The 19,341-nt window shown below is 36.0% G+C and overlaps 1 protein-coding gene and 1 pseudogene across 2 annotated transcripts in view; both read left to right on the plus strand.

Moving 5' to 3' along the window:
* The window catches only part of RETREG1 (reticulophagy regulator 1), a 191,944-nt gene that overhangs the window by 25,002 nt on the left and 147,601 nt on the right, over positions 1–19,341 (plus strand). The window lies entirely within an intron of this gene.
* LOC130457946 (lanosterol 14-alpha demethylase-like) lies at positions 172–9,575 on the plus strand (annotated as a pseudogene).

Here is a 19,341-nt window from a genome sequence, read left to right on the forward strand (position 1 = left end):
GTGAAAGCCCTTGATCTGCTTTACTGGGATATATATATCATGAAGCTATTTCCCTGATAAATAGGATGCAAATAATTTAATTATTATCATCTTGTGATTTCATTAGTATAAGGAACTCCCTGTGGAAAAATGATCCTAATCCATGCTCCTCATTGAGAGTTCAAGGAGTTCTTTTCACCAATAAAATCAGAAATTTAGACAACTTTATATAAATTAATTTGTAGCACAGAGAACATTCAGGAAACATCTTAAGGATCTACCTGGGACCCCCCTGTCCAAGAAACATCCCCATTGTATGTTGCTCAGTTATTTTTCAGTCATGTCTGACTCTGTGATCCCATTTGGAGTTTTCTTGGCAAAGATACTGGCATTGCTTGCCATTTTCTCCTCCACTTAATTTTACAGATGAGGAAACTGAGGCAAGCAGGTTTAAGTGACTTGGCTAGGATATATAGCTAGTAAATGTCTTTAGACTAGATATGAATTTAGGAAGATGAGCCTTCCTCACTCCAGGTCTGGCACTTTCCCTTGTACCACCTACCTGCACCTCCTCAGTATAAGGCAAAAGACAAGGATATTGACTGCATTTCTTTCCTAAGATTTGGGTGCTTCTCTTTCAGACCCCTGTAGACTTGCTGTATATCTCACTGTACTCTCAGTATCCTGTAGGGCAGCCTGATGATGACAGGTCACCCTCTTAATGTTGCCTTTAATCAGTTCCAGCCTTCTTTCATTACATTAATATTTAAGCCCTCTTTACTATTTAAACAATCTCCAAGGGAATTGTGTGACTCCTCTATCCTGGAATAAAGGTTTTTCAAAAGCAAAGCCCTAATTGTCTAAAATGTTTAATCCAGGTTTTGGAAGAAAGGACATGGGACAGCTTGACTAGCTCTAGAGCTTGTTTTTTCAATTCTGTTCATCTTCATCATCATCATCATCACAGCACATCATCATTTATATAGTACTTTAAGGTTTGCAAATTCCTTTACGTGTTATCTCATTAGGTACTATTTTTATCCTCATTTTACAGATAAGGAAAATGAGGCTGAAAGAGAAGAAGTGACTTGCCCAGGGTCACACAGCTAGTAAGTGTCTGAGGCAAAATTCAAATTCAGGTCTTTCTGACTCTAGGCCCGGTGCTCTCTAGCATAGACAAAGTTGGGGATATTGACTGACTTTTTGTGGTGCTATTTAACAATAGGTATTTGGGGCTATAACAACCCAAATATGTTTTGACTTTTTAAAAAATAACTGCTTTTGTTACCCATTTCTTTGTGTAGCATCTTGTACAGTACTCTGTATGTGGATTTTTCTACACTGGTTCATAGTTTATCAGTCAAGAAGTATTTATTAAGCATATCTATATGCCAGATACTTTACTAGATACTGGAGATACAAATACAAAAAAATGAAATGATCCCTATTCTCAGGGTGAATACTTTCAAACACAGACAATAACAGGTATATAGGAGACAACCAGTATATATGAGTAAGTATTTAAGATTGGAAAAGAGCCTGGACCTTTGATTTCATTGATTAAAGGGAACTATTTGGTGAAGGACTTCCCTCTATCAGTCCAAGTTGCCACCTTTTGAGCCACTTTGCAGCTTAGAAAAAAAACCCCAACAAAACACCTTACCTTCTATCTTAGAATTAATTCTGTGTGTTGGTTCCAAGGCAGAAGAGCAGTAAGGAGTAATGTTAAGTTTAAAATTATATCTCTAATAATAAAAATATTATATTTTTAGAAGTTTATTAAGGATTATTAGAAATCAAGGATACAAAATAATAATCACATGCCCATGGCTGATTAGCCCATTCAAAATCACCGTGCTTAGCTTAGCTTACCACTATATTTCCTACATCATTGCAATGGCAGAGAAGAGAGAGAGAGTGTGGGAGATATTAATGCCAGTTAAATACCAATTGTGATCTCGCCAACCTGGGGACTCAGGTGAGATTATAGGGAATTCTGGGAAACACCAAGGACTTCTGGGGATTGAAATCTAGGGTTCAAAAATCTCTATTTATACACTAGGCAGTGGGCGTTAAGTGACTTGCCCAGGGTCATATGTGTGTCGGAGGCCAGATTTGACCCCAGGATCAACCATCTCTAGACCTGGCTCTCAATCCACTGAGCCAACCAGCTGCTCCCAGCTACTTTACATCTTAGAGAGTTTCTCAGAGTACAAGGAAGTTAATCCATTGACTTACCCAGTCATGAACACTGAACCCAGGTATTCTGGATGAGAAGGCCAGCTCTGTGCAGGATAAATATAAAGAAAATGAATATAAGATAGGAAAGGAAGGCATCACGCATTGTGGGGATGAGGAAGGCTTTGCGCTGAAGGAAGAGTAGGCTGCTATGGGACAGAGGAGAAGAGGAACATGGAAGATGATATAGAGATAGAATGTCAAATCTATGTGAGAAACATAGAGAAAGCCAAGCAGAATAGATGGGAGAGTTTAACAAGCTGAGTAATGTAAAATAAGCTTGAAACATTGTTTGGAATGAATTGCTAAGGGCTTTAAAAGCTAAGTAGAATAGTTTCTATTTTATTCTAGGAGCAATAGGAATCTGCTGGAGTTTCATGAATAAGGGAGAACTGCCCCTAAGGAAAACCTATTTGATGTCAGTATGGAAAATGGATTAGAATGGGGTAGAGGGAGACTTGGAGCAATCTATAATAATAATAAGTAAAAGTTAGTAATACCTCAATTTAAAGTAATGATTCTATGAGGAGAAAATGAGAGAGATGTTGTGAGGGGAGAAATGACAAGCTTTAACAATCAATTGGATATATGGGATGAGGAGCAGTGAGGAGCTGAGGATTATGCCAATGATATATTATACCTGGGAATTAGAATTTGAAAATATGGTGAAATTTGGAAGAAGTGGGGTTTGAGGGAAATGTATTCAGTTTTGAACATGCTTTGAAATGTCTTTAGGAGATCATTTGATATATCCACTAGGAAATTGGTGATGTGGGACTGAAGCTCAGGTGAGACTGAGACTAGATGTATGTATGGATCTTCATAGAAAGGATAGTTATGGAAGCTGACAAAATCACTGAGACAGGATGCAGAGAATGAAAAAAATATGGTTCCACCTAGAGAGTTGGGGAACAGCCAGATTTAGAGATATGATAATTGCTGATAAGCCAAGAAATGAGACTGACAGAGTGGTCAAACGAATAGGAGGAAAAACAGGAAAGAGTACTTTCATAAAATCCCAGAGAAAAGAAAGTGTCCAGAGGGAATCAGGCACTAATAGATCAATAAGGATGAGGTCTGAAAACATACTACAAAATTCATCAATTAAGAAATCATTGATAACTTTGGAGAGTTATAAGTTCAGTGATGATACTAGAAAACCAATTTGCAGTGTATTGAGAAGAAGATACAAAAAGAAGAAATAAAGCAAATACAGTAAGTCTAAGCTTTCTTAGGACTTTGACAGAGAAGGGGAGGAAAGATAATAGCTTAAAAAGATGGTAGGGTCCATTGAAAGTTTTTTAAGTGTGAAGGGAGACTTGGACTTGTTTGAAAGTAGTAGGGAAGTAATCAGTAGATAAGAATAATCAAAATTTTAGAGTGGAGATAATTGAGAATCAATATACTGGAGAAGACTATAGGGGATAGACTCAAGGACAGAATTCTCCTTCTGGAGGAGAAGAGCCACCTCATTATCAGAGACTGGAGCAAAGGAAAAGAAGTGAGAGATGTCAAATTATTTTTTAGATGAAGAGGAGGAGAAAAGAGGGTGCTCACAGTGCAATTTTTCTAATAAAGTAAGAGGTGAGAAATGAGGGTCTCGAGACATCTGAGAGAGTAGAAGAAAGTTTTAGAAGGAATATGGACATAAGAGGTTTAGAGTAGCTTCTGAGGGGGAGTAATATAGGGAATAATAAAAGTATTGCTTTTGCTTAGTAAGGGCCCAATTAAAGTTAAATAACTTGAATTAGAGAGTAGAGAGGAATATTATAGAAGGTATAAGGAAAGAAAAGGTTTAGAATGGCTTCTGAGGGGAAGTAAAATAGGAAATCAATTAGGGAACAATAAAAGTATTGCTTTTGCTTAGTAAGAGCCCAGTTAAAGTTAAATGATACAACTCTAAAGTGAATCTAGTTAATAAGATTGTATGAGTTTTTCAAGCTACAATCAGTGGCACCAGAGTAGGAGGAGAAGGAGGCTGGGGTTTGGCATAGGATGAGTGGCAATAAATAGGACAAAGAGGTGAATAATTCTGGAGTTGATAGTTGAGTTGGTGAATTGGGTAAAGGTGAGTTGGTTCCAGACTGATACAGGAAAAAATTGAAATAAGAGCAGGGAAAATAGCCTGAGAAAGTAAGATGAAGGGATCGAAGGTCATGATGAGGAAAGAGAATAAGAAAACTGAGATATAGTGTCAGGGTTTTTGATTATGGAAGTAAAATCCTTGCAGGTAATTATGAGATCCAGGATGTGACCACTTTTGTGTGTGGCTGAAGCAAATTGAAAGAACCTACAATGAGTACATTTAAGGAGATCAAGACTATTTGTGTGGCAGAAGTTTATTAGCCAAGATACAAAAAACAAAAACCAAGTCTCCAAGCCAAAAAGAAATAGGCTTATTGAAAGAGGGCCAGTTTCACAATAAAGCTGGACCCTGGTTAGCAACTGGAGACTTCTAGCCTTGTGAGCAGCCTCCTTTTATAGCACAGTTTACAGAAATGCTATCAGAAACACAGTTGAAGTTCTTTGTCCCAGAGTTGGCCCAGGGTTCAGTATATAGGATTGGCAACTCTGACCTAGGTCAGGGAGCAAAAACTCATAATAAAGTAGGGCATATAGCTTAGTCAGCCTAAGATGAATGAGGTCAAAAGTTTAAATCACAGAGTGGAGGTGGTAATAGCAAAACAGAACAGAACGAAGGTCAGCAATACACACTTGACCCCATTATCACTTACTTGGCCCATGCCATGGTTGGTATCACTTGGCCCATATCATTGACATAAATAGGTCCTTTGACCATTGTAGTCATGCAGTGGGTCTTGGAGTTAGTTCTTAGACCAATTACAACATAAATATTAGTCTAATAGATATACTGACTGGTCTTGGGTCCTGTGCCTTTGCCTTTGGCTGAGAGTGTGGAACTCAGCTCCATGTGAATTACAGAATTATTACAGAATCATAGAGAATGGAATTTCATATTCACATTTGTGGATTTTGAAGTCCTATGCTCCAAAGGGAAGAGTTTAGAAGGAGAGGAAGATAGTGAGCCAGGTGATCCTTTCCAGTTTTATCCCATAATATTCTCAACATCTGGATCAACAAGAAATCTTGATGCAAGGAAGCAAATTCAATCTCAAGGATTTCACTAAATACATTAAACTATGACTTTTTTAAAAGTGGGGACTTTTTTGCCTTCCTTTTGTACCCCCAGGCCTTAGAATAGGAACTGACCTATTATAGGTTTTTAATAAATGCCAGGTAATTGATTATAAAATGTGGCTCAATACCAAAATATGGTTATGAAAGGGTATAGCTACATCCAAAGGATCAGTTTATATTGAATAAATAAATGATAGATAAATAATGATAACTGCTACTAATCTAGAATTTTATGGTTTGAAAGGTTCTTTACATATTTATCTTAGTTGCTTCTCACAGCCACTATATGTGAGGTGGGTTCCCTTCTATTTATAATCGTTCACACTTTGGGGAGCCAAAATGGCAGATTAGAGGCAAATCAGCTAAACTCTCCCAATATTCCCTTTAAAACAATTTTAAAATAACACCTTACATCAAATTTTAGACCAGCATAGCCAACAAAGTGTCATGGTGAGACATTTTTCCACCCTAAGAAAATTCAGGAAGTTGGTAGAAGTTTGTGGCACTGTGGTGGTATCTCTGCCTCAGTAGCAGGAGCTTTTGCCCAGGAACAATAAAGGGGTCAGATAAGTGGTCAGAAAGAGATTATTGGGGACCTTTTTCTGGTACAGGGTTTACCACCAGGGTAGAGCAGAGTTCTAGGGGTTGGTCACAAGGGAGTAAGGACCCTGATCAAAGTTTCAGGTCAAAAAGAGCACTAGCACATATGATTGCAGGAGACCAAGGGGACTTCCTGTCCAGGAGATCAGTGACCACACCTCTTCCCACATCCCCAAACTTGTAGACCCCTAGAACTAACTCTGAAAAAAGCAGAACAAAAAAAACTAAACTTTGGACTCAGAGATTTCCTTCCCACCCCAAAGGGAGCAGAACTTAACTTTTAATGATAAAATAGACTGGAAAAAAAGAACAAACAATTTAAAAAAATTGACCATAAAAAGCTACTAAGCTGGCAGGAAAGATCAAGACATAAATTCAGAAGAAGATAACAGTGTGAAAACATCTATAATCAAAACATCAAAGAAAAGTGCTAACTGGACCCAAGCCCAAAAATATTTACTGGAAGAATTAAAGAAAGAGATAAAAGGGGTACAAGAACAAATTAGGAAAATAAATTACAATTATACAAGCAAATTATGAAAAGATAATTAAGAGCTTGGTAAAAGAGGCACAAAAAATTTGAAAGAAAATAATATTCTAAAAAACAAAATTGCCCTAATATAAGAGGCACAAAAATTCACTGAAGAAAAGAACTCCTCAAGAGAACAGAATTAGCCAAATGGAGAGAAGTAAAAAATCTCACCGAAGAAAAATAATTTCTCAAAAATTGGATTTGGATAAATGGAAGCTAATGTTATGAGATGTCAAGAAACAGTAAAACAAAGTCAGAAGAATGAAGAAATAGAAGAAAATATAAAATATCTCTTTGAAAAAACAATTGACTTGGAAAACAGATCAAAGAGAAATAATTGAAGAATTACTGGATTACCTGAAAGCTGTGATCCAAGAAAGAGCCTATACATCATATTTCCAGAAACCATCAAGGAAAACTGTCCCAATATCTTAGATTTGAAGGGAAAATAGAAATGGGAAAAAAAATCTACCAATCACCTCCTGAAAGAGATCCCAAAATGAAAACTCTCAGGTATATTATAGCCAAATCCTACAACTCTCAGGTCAAAGAGAAAATATTTCAAGCAGCCCAAAAGAAACAATTAAATACTGTGGAGCTACATTCAGGATCACATAAAATGTAGAATCTTCCATAGTAAAGAAGTAGAGGGCTTGGTATATGATATTCTGGAAGAAAAAGAAACTAAGATTACAATCAAGAATGACCTAATCAGCAAAACTTAAGTATAATCCTTCAGGGGGAAATGAATATTTAATGAAATAGAAGACTTTCATGCATTCTTGATGAAAAGACCAAAGCTGAATAGAAAATGTGTTCAAATACTGGAATCAGGAGAAGGATAAAAAAGTAAATATGAAAGAAGAGTAATCAAGGGTCTCAATAAAAGTTAAATTGTTTTACTTTATGGGAAGATGTCATATCCAACTCTTAAGAACTTTATCATTATTAGAATTAAAAGGATATGAGTCAATTATGTTGGAAATCACTCCAAAAAGAAGGGGAGAATGAGAAAGAGGAATGTACTAGGAGAAAGGGAAAGGGAGAGATAGACTGGGTAGACTTTTCTTACACAAAATAAACATGCAAGGAAGAGTTTTTATAGTGGAGGGAGAAATGGAGGCTTGATGTGCAATGCTTAAACCTTACCCTTGTTGGAATTTGTTTAAAGAGGAAAGAAAATGCACATACATACTCAGTTGTGGATACTGTGTAGAAATCTAATTTAGCCAGTAGAGAGATAGGAGAGAAAAGGAATAAGAGAAAGGTGAGAAGGAGGATAAAAGGGAGAACAAATTAAGGGAGGCAAGGTTTGAAGCAAGATTGACTTTGGAGAAGGACAGGAATAAAAAAGAGAAGAAGAAACAAGGAAATGGTATGAAGGGAAATATACAGTTAGTCATCATAACTGTGAATGTTAATGGGATGAGTTCACTCACAAAATGGAAGTAGATTGCAGAACCCAACAATTTCTTATTTATAGGAGATACACTTGAAATAGAAAGACAAACAAAGAAATAAAATAAAGGACCAGAATAGAATCCAATATGCATCAGCTGAACTACAAAAGGCAGTGGTAGCAATCATGGTGTCAGAAAGGAAAAAGTAAAGATAGTTCTAATTAAAAAACAAAACAAAACAGGACTACATTTTCTTGAAAGAGATCATAGATCAGGTTCTGAGGAGCTAGCCCATCATTAGGCATCCCCTCTGCAGATTGGTGGGGGAAGGGCTGTTCACTGAGAGGGCAGTGCAAATTTGGGAAAGATGCCACAGGCTTGACCTTGGAAAAAATGTCCCCCTTAAATCTTTTTTCCTATTCCTTTTCTTGATCATTCCATAGCATTTGGGGAAAGTACTATTAAATTTCTAGAAAATGTATAGAAGTTTAGACCTGTATTTAGTTTCACAATGATGGGTAAGAAGTTTACATACCTCCCTGGCAATGAAACTGCTGCCCTGCTCTTCAACAGCAAGAAAGAAGATTTGAATGTAGAAGATATTTACCTGGCTCAGGATGCCAGTCTTTGGAAAGGGAGTCATTTATGATGTGCCCAATCCAGTATTCTTGGACAAAAAGAAAAAGTTAAAAACTGGCCTTAATATAGCCCAATTTAAACAACATGTTTTGATAATTGAAAAAGAAATAAAGGAATACTTTGAAAGCTGGGGAGAAAGTGGAGAAAAAAAACTTTTTTGAAGACCTTTCTGAGCTAATCATTCTTTTGGCTAGCTACTCTATGTGGAAAAGAGATCAGAAAAAGTGGTCCAGCTCTACACAGTCCTGAATGGAGGCTGCACCCATGCTGCGTGAGTCCTGCCAGGTTGGCTGCCTTTGCCCAGTTTAAAGCACTGGGACCAAGCACATAGAACAACCAAAACATTTTCCATAAGGCAATCCAGAAATGTAGGCAGTCAAAAGAAAAATTCAATGATTTTTCCTCCAAACTTTACTAGATTCTCCATACAACGATGGGCTTTCTCTGACAGATGTTGAAATTTCAGTGCTGCTTATTGGACTTCTGTTAGCAAGGCAGCACACATCATCCACAATGAGTGCTTAGATGGGCTTCTTTTTGGTCAAAGAAAAACACTTAAGGAAAAATATTACTTAGAAAAGTGGAATGTCTGTGGAGATTTGCATTCTTTACATTATGATTAGCTCAAAGGTCTGCTTATGTTAGATTGCTTCTTAAAAGAAACATTAAGACTTAGACTTCCTACCATTGATCATCGACTTAAAGACTCTTGGATAGAATGCTTGGATTTTAATCCTGACTAACACAGGACAATCCTGCATTGGGTGAGAAGTTTGCATGTGCCACAAAGAGCTGGTTGGCATTGTTGTAATGGTGAGAACTTTGCATATGTTCAAATTAAGACAATTTGGTCCACTCTGCTCCATTTATAGAAATTTGATCTTGTTGATGGATATTTTCCTACTGTGAATTATACAACCATGATTCACACCCCACATAACTCAATAATCTGATACAAATTAACAATTTTGGGAATGAGGAAGTCTGTTCTCCCTAGACTGTTTACTTCAATGAATGTGATAGGCTAACTCACTTGAATGATTGATGAATTTTTAAAAAATTAAGTGGTGCCTTGAAATCAATGCATTACAATATGTTGTACAATACAATGCAATACAAATAGTTGTATTAGAAACCTTTGTGCAATATAGTCAGATTCAAGTTACATGGGGGAAATAGATTTCTTCCAAAATAACCAATTTCCTATAAATTATGTCATCAGAAAATCAGTGGGGGAATTCCAACCATGGTTTGATAAAGCTTTTTGTCTTTTTTTTTAAAGGCTAACTAAACATAGAAGTACTGTAAGAAAGGAAACTAAAATCTTTGTTCTTGAATTATACCTAAATATTTTACAAATTAACAAATTTTTATACCTACTATTCATTTATTAGATAATGATAGGACTCCCCAGGGTCTTTCAGCTTAGGTGACAGTTTCAGAAGAAGCAAGACTAAAACCACATATACTCAAGAACCTGTACCATGGTACCTTGACACTTGAGTTTAATTCGTTCCATGGCCAAGCTCGTAACTCAATTTGCTCATGTGTCAAATGGAATTTTCCAATTTAAATGAATGGAAATCCTACTAATCTGTTCCAGCCCTAAAAAAACTACATGAATTTTTTTGTTTTATATGCTTTTAAATATGAAAATATACTTCATAAATAACATTGATTTACAGTTATAAGGAAGAATGTAAAGAAATAAACTTGCTTATGAAATGTTATTTACCTTCAAAGTCAGGAGAAGATGCTGGCAGACAAGGTTTTCATTTTGTGCATAATTGCTTAACATAACTTACTCTTTACACATGTAATGCTACATTTAAATGCAAAATTGACCTTACACATTACTTATGATATGTAACTTTTTTGTTAAACTTAATTGCTATTTTTTTACTTGTCGTCATGTTCTTCATTGAATTTTGACTGTTTTGCCACACTTTCCTCCATTTCACTTAGAGGCCATTTCAACAGAAACCTTTCCACAGAAGTTTGTTTTTTCCTCCCTTTCAGAATGTTTCAATAATTTGTGAAACAAGCGTCATTGCCCAGCTCCAAGGCAAAATCTGTTGCAACTTTTTCAGAGTCTTTTCAATAAACTGTTTAATTTTTTCCCAAATCCTCAACATTTCCTTAATCTTGTTTGTACTGATTACCTCATCCACCTTGGTCTCCTCCCACTAATTTCCTACAAAATCTCCATATGCTGCTGCTGGTGTAATTCCTTCAATTCCTCCATTCATTGTCAGGATCCATGATTAAAAGTTAAGAAATTTGCCCAAAAAACTGATAAAGACAAAAAATAAAGAAGAAAATAAAAGCAATCCAATATAGATGCCTGCCCAGCCAGATGAACACTGAACTAAATGTGACAGCCTTATGTAACTTGTGAAACTGAACATTTGGCAGACTATCTAGAGGACAATGGCAGAATCTTGTTATTCAAATACCCACTTGTGACTTAAAGTAAAAAATCCCAATTGTGACTGCTCATATCTCAAATTGCTCATGGCTTAAGGTGCTCATGTATCAAGTGTACTTAGCTGTGTCAGCAGAATTTTGAGAAGCCCTCTTGTCCAAAAACACCTCTTTGGATTTCTGGGTGAGAAAAGGGTGCCAGAAGTTTGGATACCAAACTTTTATGTACCAAAGATTTATGTTCATATTTTGAATAGGACTAATTCCTTCTTTATCTAGATCAAACAGGAACACCTCTCTCTTTTCTCCTGTGCTTCCCTGAATGAGTTCCAAGCAATTAAGATTACTGTTTAAGGGCCCCTGGGTTAAACTTGACCATTATTCTTATTTAATCAAATTACTTGAAATCCAATAAATGTTGACATTTCTTTTGATTGAGGTGAAGAAACTAACAAACAAACAGTAAAGTTGGAGTTGAAACAGATCCATGTGTATGTTCTAACTTGAAAATTTATAGTTAGGGGTGTATACGTATGCATGTGACTTTATTGATACACTGTGTATTTGAGTGCATGATTTTTTCTTACTAGGTAAGGCTAAAATATTCCCTCCTTGAAATATCATGAATATTTCATTAATGTTCTTAGTTAATTTAAAATAGTTTTCAGGATTCATGTTGAACTCATTAAATGTAATTAAGGTTCTGCTGTTAATTTTTCACATTAAAATCATTTTTTAAAAAAGGCATCATAGTCAATGAAGTAATATAAAAATGTTTATAGCAAGTTTCTTTTTTTTTTAAACCCTTACCGTCTGTCTTAGAACCGTCTAAGACAGAAGAGTGGTAAGGACTAGGCAATGGGGGTTAAATGTCTTGCCCAGAGTCACACAGCTAGGAAGTGTCTCAAGCTGGATTTGGACCTAGGTCCTCCTAATTCCAGACTTGGTTATAGATCTGATTCTGATCATTTTGAAGGAAAGTGATTGCTAACATACAAATACTGATAACTTTAGTAGGAAGTGGCTACACCATCTTAGGAAAAAAATTGATAGAGAAGGTTATATCATTGTCTGATGTATGCTGTGAGTTCTGGCAGGGCTTATGTCACAGTTTATGGAAAGGACATTTATAACTCCATGGCCTAAATTTCTATAGAGAAGTCAGCACAAGAACACTCTAGAATAAATTATAAGGACAGAAGCACAAAGTATTTTAGAAAGGAAAAAAGGGCTTGTATGAAGAAATTCATCAACCAATTCAATGTTTTTATAAGAGGTGTAGGATTTGAAAGCCCACATAGATCTCTGAATGTGAATGCAAAAAGAGTGTCACAGTACTATAGAATATTAAGAATGCTAAAATGGAAAATGAGCTGAATGAAATAAATGCTAAGTAGAATAAGGCTTAAAAAAAAGCAAGGTTGAAGGCAAAAGCAAAATCAAGCAATGGATAAGATTTCTGCTTGGGACAAATGGGATAACACTAGATGGCAGAAAGAAGACAACTATAAAATATCAAGAAGAATGATCTTCAGATTTGTTTTGCTTATTCCTAAAGGGCAAAAGCACAGAGAAAAAGATCTAGGATCTGTGAAGAGAAAAACTTCCTAATAATTAGGAGTAGGGGTTTCTATAGTTTGAATGGGTTGTGAAGAAAGTAGATACCCTTCACTGGAGGTGTTCAAATGAATACTGGATGATCACTTGTGTGATGGATAATTAATAATTGAGGAAACAATTGGAACTTCAGTGACTTATTGACTAAGCAGGACAAAAGAATGGTCAATAGACTCTCCAGTCAGTCCAAAGACCCCAAATGCAGAGTAAATCACTTTTTTTATCCACAAAAAATTGATCAAATAAGCCCAATTATTTATAACAAAAACAATTAACCAGGATACAAAATCTGGTCATCTCATTTCCTATTGGAGAAAAGTTGAGGGGCTTTCCAAGTGAAGGAGTAAGTTTCAGTCGAATTGGCAGGGGGGAAGAATAGGTTTCAGGGTCCTTTATTCATAAAATGAAAAGATGTTAATTATTTCCATCTGCATGTATGAAACAATAGATGACTTATATAATCTAGTTTCCTATGGTTGAATAACAGAAAAACAGTAAAATGGAGAATATATGTAGTAGCATAAGGTGGAGTGTTTAAGATGGATAGAATCTGACTGGTCCTTCTGACTCTCACCACAAACTAACTGCATTTTGACCATGATCTTCATTTTATCTTATCAATTGGAAATGTTGTAAAAGAGGACTTTAGATCAGGAATAGGTTGGACCATGGAGTTTTGAAGTCCCTTTCAGTACTGATTGTGTTTCTGAGAAATGTGGACAAAAATAAGTGAGGAGGCAATACCTAGCTGCCTTTGATGAATTTGTGTCCCCTATAAACTACTGGCAAGGGTACTAAAAGAACTTGTATAATACCTACATCATGTGAGACATTTTTGAGATGCTGTGGAGAATGAAAGAAAAGTGCTGCAAAAATGAATATAGGTAAACATTGTTTCAAAAAGAAGAAGAGAACCTTAACTTCAGTTCCTGGCAAAATTCTATAATTCATCTTAAATGCCTATATTTTACGCCTTTAAGACAGGAAAAGTTGATTACTACCAGCCAATATTTATCATTTATCAATGCCAAGACTTAACATCATTCCTCTTTTGACCAGTTCGTTAGGTTGGTAGATAAAGGGAACCCCACAGAAGATAATAGACCTGAATTAGAGCAAATCATTTATGGCCATAGAGATCACAGATTTGAAATTAAAGGACTTGAGAGTCCATCTTAATCCAATCACCTCATTTCATAGATGAGAAAATTGAGTCCCAGGGAAGTTAATTGATTTATCCAAGGCTGTATAGGTCATGTCCGAGGTCTAATTTGAACCCAGATATTTACAGAGATTTGATTTGTAACCCTCTGACTATATAGCCAGTTAGTACTCTGTTTATCAACAGTCATTAAATATTTATTAAGAGCCCACTATGTTCAGATGCACTAGGGATACAAAGATAAACAACCTTGTACAGATGAAACTACGCAGGATAGGTGGATAAAATCAATGAAAGATAGACACTAGGATTAAGAGGGATTGGGAAAAAGCTTTCTGTAGGTGGTGAGATTTTAGCCAGGATTTGAAGGAAGCCAGAGAAGCCAGGAGGTAGCACTGAGGTCGAGAGAATTCCAGAGAAGAGGCAGCCAGAGGAAATGCCTGGAGTTAGAAGATTGAGTATACCCTGCTGAGCAAGTAGGTGAAGAATTTAAGATTATCTAGATTATGACATATAATAGTTGATGGAACAACTTGTAGAAGTCATTTATCGGCATATATATTTTAGGAAGATACTGCAAAAGGACAGTGAATAGGCACTCAGCTACTTGTTGACTTGAACAGATAACCTTCAATGTTCTTTTCTAACTCTTGAGATTGTATGATTTTATTTTTTTAATTTTATTTTTATTATATATTTAGTAACAATTAAAAAAGAAAACATTTAAATGAACAAATGAAAAAATTATGGCAAAACCACAATCTCCACATTGTTTACAATTTGTTTAAAAGTATGTGAATTATAAATGTGATCTAATATAAACACTGCTTTTGAGTTCCCTTTGGATTTGTTTTACTTAGATGTTTTTTCTCTTGATTTTATGGCTCTCATTTTTAATGTAATTGTATGTATTATTCTTATTCTCTTTCATCTCTTCATGTATTTCTCTTATATTTCCAACTTTGTAAAATTATTTTTTATCATAATCATAACTCAGAGTTTACATATTATATTACAAAGTATTTTTCTTACTGAAAATCTATGGCATAGCTAGTCCAACTATTAATTCTCTTATTTTTCAGATTGGGAAATGAAGTCTCTGAGATTAATTTATACTCACACAATTAATAAATGTCAAGTCTTGAACTCAGATCACTCGACTTAAAAATTCATCCTTTCAACTCTATTATGTTTCCTCTCTGTCATTTGACAGTATACTAGTAGTACCGAGTATCAGAGATTCAGCAAATAATAATTTCTCATGTATAACTAATGCTGGAGGCTATCACCATTCTTTCCTTGCCTGGAAATTAAGAGATGCTTAAGCTTCTATAAAGGCAGTTGGATTTACAGTAAAGTTCTGATTTTGGACAAGTCTTTACAACTATTTTCTATTGTCTGAATCAAGACTGTGGCCCAATCTGTGGCAACAATCCCACTGGGATTCTATTCATATCTCTGAATTACTTTTTGCCAATGCTTCCTTTTGTTGAAATACACGACTAAGAATTAACTAAATTTCTGCCCTTCCCTTTGTCTGTCAGTGGTCTGTCCATTTTCATTTTACCTTGTTTGGTAAAGACTATATCCTGTTTTATGTTTCATATAGTACCTTGAATATTAGACATCTGTAAATAATAAATATTGATACTAGCTACATTTGACCACTAAAATACCATTGATGACACCAACTTTCTCATCACCCAGATTTGCAACCTCAGAGACATTCTTTCTTCTTCTTCTTCTTCTTCTTCTTCTTCTTCTTCTTCTTCTTCTTCTTCTTCTTCTTCTTCTTCTTCTTCTTCTTCTTCTTCTTCTTCTTCTTCTTCTTCTTCTTCTTCTTCTTCTTCTTCTTCTTCTTCTTCTTCTTCTTCTTCTTCTTCTTCTTCTTCTTCTTCTTCTTCTTCTTCCTCCTCCTCTTCCTCTTCTTCCTCCTCTTCCTCTTCTTCCTCCTCCTCCTCCTCCTCCTCCTAAGTTTTGATTCCAAGGCAGAAGAGTGGTAAGGGCTAGGCAATGGGGGTTAAGTGACTTGATCAGAGTCACACAGCTGGAAGCCAGATTTACCAATTCTTGATTCTACTTTCATCACATATCTTGCACCTGTTACCTTCTCTCTACTCATATGGCCATCACCCTAATTGAAGCCCTCATCACTTCTTTGTTGAACTACTGCCAGAGCCTCCTAATTTTACTCCTGACTTCCAGGCTCTTCCCTTTTAATCCTTCATGTCGGCAGTGTCAAACTCAAACAGAAATAGACCATTGATGCATAATTAAGAATTTTAAACTCAGTTATAAAATGCAATTTATAGTATATTTTATATCTATATTATATTTTGTTAAATATTTCTCAAGTGCATTTTCATGTTGTTCCAGCTGTCCTAGGAGGCTGTGTGCTTGACACCTCTGCTCCACTGTGATTGCCAACATGATTTCAAGCACATTTGACCTTGCCACTCTTCTCCATGCTCTATGCTAACTGGACTCCTTTGTCATTTAGTTTTGGTCTTCAGCTAAATAGCCATACTAGCCAGGCTAAGGTGCTAGTAAAAGAATTATAGATGTCCCAGAATTGGGGGCCATCGGAGCAACAAAATTTAATTTGTTTGTTTAATTTAATTTAATTGAGAATTGGATTTATCACAAAGTCTCTTATATAACTTTCAACCCTGAAGCCTTCCTATTTATTGGTTCAGGTAATTAAGTGAAACATTTCAACATAGCTTTTGTAAACCATATCTTTGATATTTCCTGAGCAAATATTTTATATTTGTTATATGATCTTTGGATCAGGAGAAAAAGTGACTTTGTGAGTAAGCAGGTTTGAGTGGTTGCAACATTTTAGAAACTGTTAAGCTTCTTCTGCTGTTAGTACTATTAATTCAATGCTTTCTTTTTTTTCCAGGTGGAAAAAAAATGTCCATTTCCAACATTGTCCTTTTCTGCTTAAGCACTGTAGTATGATTAATATTGCTAAGAGTTTGGATCAATGTGCTAAGGAGACTGAGGTCCCTTATTTAATATTTGTTAACTAGTTTTCTTGTTATTTCCTAGTTAATAACTGAACTCTCCAGCCTGGCCAGGTCATGTGTCTAATGCTGGTGGTCATATGGGAGATTTAGAAAGAAAATTTGGTTGGATTGGCACCCATTTGTCACTAGAACTAAATACGACTCATTGGTAGTGGCTCAATAATGTTATTATATATATTTCATATTGCTTTCTCTCTTTTAACACTTCCAGTGGCTATCTGTTTTCTGTTGATAGAAACTAAACTCCTCAGCTGAGAATGCAATATTTTTAACATCCAGCCTCCCTTCCCCTCCAAATCTGACCTTAACTATAACTATTATCCAACACACCCTCCTTACCACTTATATTAAAACATCTGACTTTGAAGCATACCTTGTAATTATCTGATGCGGTATTTACCACTTTCTAATAGTACCTCATTAGATTTTCATGGATAGTGCTGTTTTTTGGCAGTAAATGATTTGTCTTCCCTTCCTTTAATCTAAGACTCTTGCTTCACTCTTTCCTGAACATATTGTCTTCATTCCCAGCTCTGAAATCTTCTCTCATACTGTTCCCACCTCTTCCTCATTCTCTGTGCTTGTCTAAACTTTCTTATCCTTCGTGGTCCAGCTCAAATGCCATCTCTTTTATTAGGCTTCTCTGCCTGCCCTTCCCCCAACTGATGCTTCCCCTTCACCACCCCCTCCCCAAACTCTTTTTTTTTTTTTAAATATATTTTATTTGATCATTTCCAAGCATTATTCGTTAAAGACATAGATCATTTTCTTTTCCTCCCCCCCACCCCCCATAGCCGACGCGTAAGTCCACTGGGCATTAGATGTTTTCTTGATTTGAACCCATTGCTTTGTTGATAGTATTTGCATTAGAGTGTTCATTTAAAGTCTATCCTCTGTCATGTCCCCTCAACCTCTGTATTCAGGCAGTTGCTTTTTCTCGGCGTTTCCACTCCCATAGTTTATCCTTTGCTTATGAATGGTGTTTTTTTTCTCCTGGATCCCTGAAAGTTGTTCAGGGACATTACACCGCCCCTAATGGAGAAGTCCATTACGTTCGGTTATACCACAGTGTATTAGTCTCTGTGTACAATGTTCTCCTGGTTCTGCTCCTCTCGCTCTGCATCACTTCCTGGAGGTTGTTCCAGTCTCCATGGAACTTCTCCACTTTATTATTCCTTTGAGCACAATAGTATTCCATCACCAACATATACCACAGTTTGTTCAGCCATTCCCCAATTGATGGGCATCCCCTCGTTTTCCAGTTTTGGGCCACCACAAAGAGCGCAGCTATGAATATTTTTGTACAAGTCTTTGTGTCCATTATCTCTTTGGGGTACAGACCCAGCAGTGCTATGGCTGGGTCAAAGGGTAGATATTCTTTTGTCGCCCTTTGGGCATAGTTCCAAATTGCCCTCCAAAATGGTTGGATCAGTTCACAACTCCACCAGCAATGAATTAATGTCCCTACTTTGCCACATCCCCTCCAGCATTCATTACTTTCCTTTGCTGTTATGTTAGCCAATCTGCTAGGTGTGAGGTGATACCTCAGAGTTGTTTTGATTTGCATCTCTCTGATTATAAGAGATGTAGAACACTTCTTCATGTGCTTGTTAATAGTTTTGATTTCTTTATCTGAGAACTGCCTATCCATTTCCCTTGCCCATTTATCAATTGGAGAATGGCTTGATTTTTTGTACAATTGATTTAGCTCATTATAAATATGAGTAATTAAACCTTTGTCAGAGGTTTCTATGAAGATTTTTTCCCAATTTGTTGTTTCCCTTCTGATTTTAGTTATATTGGTTTTGTTTGTACAAAAGCTTTTTAGTTTGATGTAGTCAAAATTATTTATTTTACATTTTGTGATTCTTTCTATATCTTGCTTGGTTTTAAAGCCTTTCCCCTCCCAAAGGTCTGACATGTATACTATTCTGTGTTTACCCAATTTACTTATGGTTTCCTTCTTTATGTTTAAGTCACTCACCCATTTTGAATTTATCTTGGTGTAGGGTGTGAGGTGTTGATCTATTCCTAGTCTCTCCCACACTGTCTTCCAATTTTCCCAGCAGTTTTTATCGAATAGTGGATTTTTGTCCCAAAAGCTGGGATCTTTGGGTTTATCGTATACTGTCTTGCTGAGGTCGTTTTCCCCCAGTCTATTCCACTGATCTTCCTTTCTGTTTCTTAGCCAGTACCAAATTGTTTTGATGACTGCTGCTTTGTAATATAGTTTTAGGTCAGGGACTGCAAGGCCCCCATCATATGTGTTTTTTTTCATTAATTCCCTGGATATCCTTGATCTTTTGTTCTTCCAAATGAACTTTGTTATGGTTTTTTCTAAATCAGTGAAGAAGTATTTTGGTAGTTCAATGGGTATGGCACTAAATAGATAAATAAGTTTGGGTAGGATGGTCATTTTTATTATATTGGCTCGTCCTATCCATGAGCAGTTAATGTTTTTCCAATTGTTCAAGTCTAGTTTTAGTTGTGTGGCGAGTGTTTTGTAGTTGTGTTCATATAGTTCCTGTGTTTGTCTTGGGAGATAGATTCCTAGGTATT

This window comes from Monodelphis domestica, chromosome 3 (assembly GCF_027887165.1).
Source record: "Monodelphis domestica isolate mMonDom1 chromosome 3, mMonDom1.pri, whole genome shotgun sequence".
Taxonomy (NCBI): Eukaryota; Metazoa; Chordata; class Mammalia; order Didelphimorphia; family Didelphidae; genus Monodelphis; species Monodelphis domestica.